This window comes from Podarcis bocagei (assembly GCF_964188305.1).
Source record: "Podarcis bocagei genome assembly, chromosome: 2".
NCBI classification, from domain to species: Eukaryota; Metazoa; Chordata; class Lepidosauria; order Squamata; family Lacertidae; genus Podarcis; species Podarcis bocagei.
Window position 1 is genome coordinate 5,111,661 of NC_138126.1, and position 9,766 is coordinate 5,121,426.

General features: G+C 42.8%; 1 protein-coding gene across 1 annotated transcript in view; it reads right to left on the reverse strand.

Moving 5' to 3' along the window:
* LOC308579728 (vomeronasal type-2 receptor 26-like) overlaps positions 1–9,766 on the reverse strand; it is a gene marked incomplete at its 3' end in the record, with an annotated part of 150,888 nt that overhangs the window by 43,238 nt on the left and 97,884 nt on the right. The window lies entirely within an intron of this gene.

The following is a 9,766-nucleotide window of genomic DNA, read 5'->3' on the forward strand; positions in this document are numbered from 1 at the left end:
GCCTCCCGCAGTTTGGTCAAACTCATGCTGGTAGCTTTGAGAACAGTATCCAAGCATCTCGTCCTCTGTCGTCCCCTTCTCCTTGTGCCCTCCATCTTTCCTAGCATCAGGGTCTTTTCCAGGGAGTCTTCTCTTCTCATGAGGTGGCCAAAGTATTGGAGCCTCAGCTTCACGATCTGTCCTTCCAGTGAGCACTCAGGGCTGATTTCCTCAAGAATGGATAGGTTTGATCTGTGTACTATGACAATGCCTAAATGCACTTTTCTATCACACTTTGTTCTTCTTGGAAGTGTGTTTATTGTCTCTGGCCTACAATTATTGCAACTATTATTGATCATTTTATTTTGGCAGTAAAGCAGCCACAAAGTACTGGAAACTTCTGTCCCTCTTGTTTGCCATTGAGGAGATCAATCAGAATTCCAGGCTCTTACCCAACACCACTCTGGGCTATAATATCCATGATAACTTTTTCCATGGAAGGGTGACGTACGAAGCCTTGGTAGACCAACTCTCTTCTAGGCAGGTGAATGTTCCAAACTACAACTGCGGAGGACAGAATAACTTGGTTGCTGTTCTTGAAGGGGCTGAGTCTCACAACTCCATCCAGATTTCCAGGATTCTGAGTATCTATAACATCCCCCAGGTAGGAATGGAGAGGGGTGTGGAATTTTCTGTCCGAGTCTTAATTCTAGAGAACTCAAAAGCTATGTACATCTTGCATAGTGTTGACATAATGTCTTCCTCTTCAAATTGAGGAAGACCTGGGATGTTAGGATTTTTATTTTTAAAAGCTGTCACAAACAATTGTGGGTTTTTTGGGGGGGGTATTGGAATTAAATGATACTGATGAACTGACTATGATGGATACATTAAATGGGGGGGGGGACCCTCAGTGACAAATATTGGAATTTTTCTAATGTCCCAAGTATTGGATTAACCTATTTCACTACTGTAGCTTCCCAGGTCGACATGAGCAATCCACTACTACTCCAGAGTCTTGCTCCTGATCAATGCTGGTTCAGACCACATGAACACATATGGGGACAAAACCAATAGCCACTGACAGGGAAAGAAGATTTAGGATGATGGCGGACAGTGTGTTTTGGATCGCAGGCTTAAGCCTCTTTCTTTTTTCTATTTAATTAATTGTAAGAGGAAAAGATGGGGGGATGAATGCCAGTAAACAGATGGGCTGTCGTTTTAGGCAAAAACAGCGGAAGAGTGGGAATGTTCAGCTGGGAAGCTTCACTCTTTGAAGTCATCTTCATGTCAAATGGTGGTTCTCAGCGCTCTCTATATGGGGAATAAAGGGGAATAAACGAGGTCTCTAGTACAGGTGGACATGCCACTAAATATTTGGGAAAGTAGATATGTTTTGAAGAAGAAGAAGAAGAGGAGGAGTTTGGATTTGATATCCCGCCTTTCACCCCCTTTAAGGAGTCTCAAAGCGGCTAACATTCTCCTTTCCTTTCCTCCCCCACAACAAACACTCTGTGAGGTGAGTGGGGCTGAGAGACTTCAAGAAGCGTGACTAGCCCAAGGTCACCCAGTAGCTGCATGTGGAGGAGCGGAGACACGAACCCATTTCCCCAGATTACGAGACTACCACTCTTAACCACTACACCACACTGGCTCTCAAATCACATTAAACATGATAGAGATGATAGATAGATAGATAGATAGATAGATAGATAGATAGATAGATGATAGATAGATAGATAGATAGATAGATAGATAGATGATAGATGATAGATAGATAGATGATAGATAGATAGATAGATAGATAGATAGATAGATGATAGATAGATAGATAGATAGACAGATAGATAGATATAGATAGATAGCATAACATTTTGAAAGTGTCTAAGTGACATACGACAACAAGAAGCCTACTCAGATGCTTTAAAGGTTGAGGTAATTTTAACCTGTTTTACTATTTTAACCTTCATATATTTTAAAGTATTGCTGTAATTTTTCTTGATTTTTTTTTACTTTTCATAAACTGCTTTGAGAGCTATTGTTTCAAGCAGTGCATACATTTTATGAAATTAATAAACTATATATGCAAATAAAGTAACAAAGAGTAGTAAAATCGTAGTATTAAAGCTTATTAAGAACAAATAAAAACAGGGACCCAGGGAATTCCTAGAGATTAAAATCACATCTGATCTTACGTGTCAAGTCATTGCCTCAGCACAAAGATTTGCATTTACAAGGTAAATAGTTTTTATTTGGAGTAATAATAATAATAAAAGGCTTTGATCCGAAACAAGTCAACCATCTTACTTCTCTTGCTAGGTCAGTTATGCATTTGTCTCCCAAGTTCTCAGTGATAAGAGACAGTTTCCTTTTTTCTATCGAATGGTCCCCAAAGAAGAAGCCCAATATTCAGGGATTGTCAAGCTGCTACAGCACTTCCGATGGACGTTCGTTGGTCTCTTTGCTCCAGACACCGACAACGGAGAGAGATTCTTAAAGATGTTGCTGCCTCTACTCACTGAGAATGGCATTTGTGTCCCCATCTCACAGAGCATCCCCCTAGTTGACAATCAACCTGTGAATATCAGTTTCCTACCATTCCAAAAGTGGAGACAAGTCAATGTATTTCTTTACTATGTAGAAACTAATTATTTATCCCTGGGAATCATAATTATAGAAAAAACATTCAACCTCTTAAAACCCAAGACAGGGAAAGTCTTGATCACAACGGCTATGTGGGACATCTCCTTGGAGTTAAATTACAGTGGCTTATTTCCAACACATCCACGGCATTCTTTCTTTCTTTTTGGAGACAAATAAACGGGCAAAATACGGTGGTTTTCTATCCTTCCTCTCTGGTATTAAAAAGTTTTGGGAGGAAGCTTTTAATTGCTCCTATTCAAAGCATGCATTCTCAGTGAAAGTCTGGAGAAGATGCAGAGAGAGGGAGAAACTGGAGATGCTTCCCCAAGACGATCTGGAAAGGATCCTCTCTCTAGACAGCTACAGGATCTACAACACTGTCCAAGCCGTGGCTCGTGCCTTAAATGCTGCATATTCATCCAGATCTAAGCAGAGGGCAAAGTACAAATTGGAAGTTCAAAGGCTACAGGCATGGCAGGTATTTCATTCGTGACAATCAGTTATACCATTCCAGAACCATTTCCTTGGATTTGTCTGAGAACATGTGTAGTGTGGGGAGGTAAAAATTTTAGGGACCAATTCAGGTCACTTCAGAAATGGGTCTACAAAATATCACTTTCCCAAGCAGAAGCTTAAAGACACAGCTACTTGAGTCTGCATCCAGCCCCAGGTCAAAGGAGATCTAAGCATGAAATGGGCAGAATTGGATTGTTGTTGTTGTTTAGTCGCTTAGTCATGTCCGATTCTTCGTGACCCCATGGACCAGAGCACGCCAGGCACTCCTGTCTTCCACTGCCTCCCGCAGTTTGGTCAAACTCATGCTGGTAGCTTTGAGAACACTGTCCAACTATCTCGTCCCCTGTCGTCCCCTTCTCCTTGTGCCCTCCATCTTTCCCAACATCAGGGTCTTTTCCAGGGAGTCTTCTCTTCTCAGCAGAATTGGATAGCCAGTATAATTTCCCCTTATTCTAGATGATACTCTTTTCTCTGCCATTCTAGCTCCACCCTTTCTTGGGAAACTCCCAGTTTTACAATTCTTCCATGGATGGAGTATATTTGGATGAGAATGGGGAACTGGCAGCTGACTTGGACATTGTGAATTGGGTGAAGTTTCCCAACAAGTCCATCCTTAGATTGAAGTTGGGGAGTATCAACAGACAGGGATCCCAAGATCTACAGTTCTCCACTGACCAGGATGCCGGTGCATGGCCCAAAGCGCTCAAACAGGTGAGAGAATTCATCTATTTTTCTATGGTATTTCCCACCTCAACAGCTCTAATTATGGTCTACCTCCACATGCCTGTCAACATCTGTGGGAGATTGCAGTCAAACATAACTATGATTGAGTGCTAATTAGTGCATGAAGACAACCCCTGTTCTGTATTGTATTGAAGGATAGCTCAACAATACTACAACCAGAGCATAGCTAACTCGAGCCCCCTCTTTTCCAATGAAAGAGGAAGTGAAGCCTTCTCTTCTTGCCATGTTGCTCTCTACATGTCATGTAAATGACCAAGGAGGATGTGCCTAAGCAAGCTCCAAGCTTAGCATACAAGTTTGGAATGATATACTGTATTTTCTACTTGAGTATTTTTGCCTTTGTTCTCCTTGCTGCTGCTTGGATAAATGCATGAATCTGACCTTTGGAATGTTTTGTAAGTAAAGCTTTTTAAACTTACTTAACAGTATTAGCAGCCTACATTCCTAACACTTCACTATGCTGTTTCACATTGTGAGTTTAAACTCTGCAACTAGGGGCTACTAGAGAGTGAGTTTATTCCCCCCCCCCATATTATTTACTCCACACATGTGAGTCATAGGGATTCATATTTTCAACATCAGCATCCAGGATTTCTTTTCATTTAGTAGTAAAGGTAAAGGGACCCCTGACCATTAGGTCCAGTTGTGACCGACTCTGGGGTTGCGGCACTCATCTCACTTTATTGGCCGAGAGAGCTGGCGTGTGGCCAGCATGACTAAGCCACTTCTGGCGAACCAGAGCAGTGCACGGAAACGCCGTTTGCCTTCCCGCCGGAGCGGTACCTCTTTATCTACTTGCACTTTGACTTGCTTTCGAACTGCTAGGTTGGCAGGAGCAGGGACCGAGCAACGGGAGCTCACCTTGTCGCAGGGATTCAAACCGCCGACCTTCTGATTGGCAGGTCCTAGGCTCTGTGGTTTAACCCACAGTGCCACCCACGTCCCCATTTAGTAGTAGGTCCCTATTAAATTGTACATGTAGCATTCAGATGTTTGTGGTGTAAGGAGGTTGCTTATTTTAGTAACCAGATGAAGTGGCCCACATTTCCTCCAACCCCTGCCCTAATTAAACTGGAAACGCTTATTAATAATAATTTATTAATAATAATTTATTATGCCATTATTAGTCCCTTCATTCATTAAATGCCCAGGGCAGAGTACAGATAAAATAGGCATATGAATTCCCTTATCTACAGTGCTGCAACAGTGAAGGCTCTGTTTCACATTGCTGGGAAATATTCTACACTAATCAATGAGTCTGTAATTGGATCATATCCTATGGCTCTCAGTGTTTACCTTGAAGTCTTCTGAGAACTTTGGTTCTGATCCAGTTATCATATGTTCCCATTTGATAAATTGTCTTCAGTAGCAAACATGGAGCCTGTGTAGTTACTGGAGGTTTGGTACTATGCAAATTTCAGTGACTCTCTCAATTTCCATATATTTCAGATTTTCATTATTCCAGTCTTGAGTTCAGTTCCCCACAATTCTGCATCAGACTGACATTAAAAAAAATTAATGTCCTGATTGCCAGTTTAGTACAAATTTCTTTTAACACTCACTCTTTTTTTCCAATACCAAAAATTCTCAGAGAATTGGTGAAATGTCGTTCCATTTGGCTTTCCCCACAATGAACAACCTGGTAGCTACAGTTTGCACCTGCTGCAACCTCTGGGTTGTCTTGAAGGGTAGCTCTGTTACGATATAGAAGCAATGCGGCCGCGAGCTGGTAGCTTGAAAGCAAAACATAATGGGAATGTTGGGACTGTTCCGTGGGAAACAGAGGGACAGTCTATACACAGTGCGAAGCACCGGAATTAGCTCAGAGTGTAATATGAGCTGTACAGGAAGTACAGGAGGAGTTAGTGTCTCGGCTGTTGGAGTTTGAAGAGAGCAGACATGGCTTTTGTAATGCTGCAAAGACAGAAATAAAGGCATGTAAATACGTTTCTGTCTATCTCTTTCCCCTGCCCGGGGGGGGGGCAGGAAAGAGGGGGGGTGTTCTTCTCACGCTGAGAAGGATCGCCTATCGCGACCTAGCCTGTATCCTGCCGGGGAATGCAGACAGGGAGGTCAACCGGAGATCAAGCCGGGTGCCTGGAGAGTGGCCAGTTTCTCCTGATAAAGGCTTGATTCCCAACAAGCTCAACAATAGTACAGCCAGGAGGTTATCAGAGCATAGAAAACTGCGTCCAGACTAACCCTGTCTTAGGAACTATCACAGCTAGTGGACCTGCAGGAGCTGGAAATAGCCACTGAATGTCACTGAATTCACTTGGGCCGCTAGCAGCTATGTGGTGCGGAGCGACACAACTTTAATTGATGCTTTTAACTAAACATAAGGCTAGAATAGCTAGAAGAATTGATTAATATTGTGGCCCTCCCCAACCTTGTACCTCATTGCCACACACACACACACACACACACACACACACACATTTTTATTGGTTTTTAAAAACATATTTCCAACAAACATATAACATAACTTCTTATCTTATACAATGTTTTAGACTTCCGTCAACACCTCTGATGATTTTTCATTCTTTATCACTTAATTGCTTAATTTCTCTATTACTCTTTCTTGCAATATTTCAAATAGTCCTCCTTACAAAACTTCTTGCAGTCCTACTAGCGTATTCTGTTCATTACAGAAGGTGGAGTCTCCTTCTTTGGAGGTCTTTAAGCAAAGGCTTGACAACCATATGTCAGGAGTGCTCTGATGGTGTTTCCTGCTTGGCAGGGAGTTGGACTCGATGGCCCTTGTGGTCTCTTCCAACTCTATGATTCTATGATTCTATGATTACAATTGCTTTTCAAATAGTTCATATATTTACTCCAGACTTCTAAGAATCTCTGGTTCTGCAGGTTTCGAATCCTTCCTGTTAATTTATCTAATTCTGCATAGTCCATCAATTTCATCTGCCCTTCTTTTTTCGTCGGTAATTCCTCTTGCTTCCATTTTTGTGCCAATACCTTGTGCCTCATTTCCATGCCAAAATAAGGCCTATACCTGAAGGGGCGTCTCCACCCTCATCGTTCTGCCCGGACACTGAGGTCCAGCACAGAGGGCCTTCTGGTGGTTCCCTCACTATGAGAAACCAAGTTACAGGGAACCAGGCAGAGGGCCTTCTCGGTAGTGGCACCCACCCTGTGGAACGCCCTCCCACCAGCTGTCAAAGAGAACAACAACTACCAGACTTTTAGAAGACATCAGAAGGCAGCCCTGTTTAGGGAAGCTTTTAATGTTTAACAGACACTGTATTTTAATTGTTGGAAGCCGCCCAGAGTGGCTGGGGAAACCCAGCCAGATGGGCGGGGTATAAATAAATTGTTGTTGTTGTTGTTTTGTGGCCTCATTTTCATGACAAAATAAGCCTAACCTATTTTCCTTGGCGCCCCCTTGTCTTTATGCTTAGACCCTGCCTCCTTCCAGGTGCACGGAAAGCTGCAGCCCTGGATCTGCCAAGGTGGTTCAGGAAGCAAAGCCACTCTGCTGCTATAACTGTCTTCCCTGTGCAGAAGGAACCATCTCCACTCACGAAGGTGGGATGAAATCCAACATGTAGCAATATTCTCAGGAAAGGGGTCTCCATGTTGTAGAATCATTTCTTTAGTAATAGAAACATGGTTGAATATTTTGTGGAGAGTAGGTGTGAAGTCTGTGAGCAGTGCTATTTTTCTAGAAAAAGAAGTGACAGAGCTCACCACGAACATCTCCATCATTCTCTTAGGATAGCAATGGTGCCCACCTGAGAGGTGCAGGAACTGAATTCCGGTTGAAAAAAGCCCTGTCTATAAAGCAGTGATCTGCAACCCAGGATGCCTGAGTTCTGCCCTAAGATTCATTATTTCATAACTGTTCCAAATTTACAGGTGAAACTCGAAAAATTAGAACATCGTGGAGAAGTTCTTTTATTTCAGTAACTCAACTTAAAAGGTGAAACTAATATATGAGACAGACTCATGACATGCAAAGCGAGATATGTCAAGCCTTTATTTGTTATAATTGTGATGATTATGGCGTACAGCTGATGAAAACCCCAAATAAACAATCTCAGAAAATTAGAATATTGTGAAAAGGTGCAGTAGCTATTCAATCCATAACACCTGCAATGGGTTCCTGAGTCTTTAAATGGTCGTCCCTGCTGCTTGTGCACCTTTTTCTTCCACACTTTCCCCTTCCGCATAACTTTCCATTAATGTGCTTCGATACAGCACTTTGGGACTATCCAACGTCTTCTGCAATTACCTTTTGAGGCTTTCCCTCCTTATGGAGGGTCTCAATGATGGCTTTCTGCACAACTGTGAGGTCAGCAGTCTTCCCCATGATTGTGCTTCCTACTGAACCAGACTGAGAGACTATTTAAAGGCTCAGGAGCCGATTGCAGGTGTTATGGATTGAATAGCTACTGCACCTTTTCACAATATTATAATTTTCTGAGATTGTTAATTTGGGGTTTTCATTAGCTGTACACCATAATCATCATAATTATAACAAACCTTTTAAGTTGAATTACTGAAATAAATGAACTTTTCCACGATATTCTAATTTTTCGAGTTTCACCTGTAAAACTGTTGTCAGGATAAGGGGTTCCAATACTGTTTAAAAAGTTGTATGGACAATAAATAAATGAATACCTGTCACCCCAGGAACAGGAATGACTAGAGGACCTCTGGCCGGTTCATTTTTTTCTCCCCAAACCATGTGACATAGTTTTTTACTACCTTGAAGGAAGGCCTTCTTCATTGTGGTCTTCTTCTTTGGCGATCACTCATAGCCGAGTAAGATTGTCTTCCATGAACACTGTTTTAACAGTGAGTCCGTAAGTGACTGTGGAGGCCAATTCTGGATCCACACGTCCTTCCACAGTGGGGACATTGGTTTCCGGGTGGGAGTTGATCACAGTGTGGATTTGCCAAGCGTGCCTTCCTCTTAGCATGTTTCTTCTTAGCATGTTGGAGTGTCTTCAAAGCCCATGACGCCTTTGGTCAAGGCAGTTCTCCAGACCCAACCTCCTTGGTCATGTGCAATGATTTTTATGGAATACATTTTTTAAAAAGTAGGGCAGTTCAAGTTTACCCCCGATGGCACACCCCTGATGGATGCGAACAAAGACAAAAACAAATAGTAGGGACCACTTTCGGTTTATCTTTTGCAAATAAAAACCCATATTTGTATTGTCTTTGCAGATGCAGAGCATTGCTCAAGGTGTGCTGAAGATCATCATCCAAACCAGGACCGAGATCAATGTGTACCCAAGATTGTCACCTTCTTGGCTTATGAAGAACAATTGGGAATCCTCCTAGCTTCCTTTGCTGCCTTCTTAACTTTAACCACAGGTTTAGTGCTGGGAATCTTTGTTGACTATAAAGACACTCCCATAGTCAAAGCCAACAACTGGGACCTCTCCTGCATCCTCCTTGTCTCCCTCCTGCTTTCCTTTTTATCCTCCTTCCTGTTCATTGGAAGGCCAAGGAAAGTGACCTGCCTTCTCCGACAAACAGCCTTCGGCATCATTTTCTCAGTTGCCGTCTCTTCTGTGTTGGCAAAAACCATCACTGTGGTTCTGGCCTTCCTGGCCACCAAGCCAGGGAACTCAGTGAGGAGATGGCTGGGGAAGAGTCTGGCCAACTCCATTGTCATTTTCTGTTCCACTGTCCAAGTGGTCATCTGCAGCATCTGGCTGGGGATCTCTCCTCCATTCCAGGACTTTGACACAAGCTCCCAGGTTAAAGAGATCATCTTGCTCCAGAGAAGCGGACACGGAGCAATGGATCCAAACTACAAGAAAGAAGATTCCACCTAAGCATTAGGAAGAACTTCCTGACAGTAAGAGCTGTTTGACAGTGGAATTTGCTGCCAAGGAGTGTGGTGGAGTCTCCT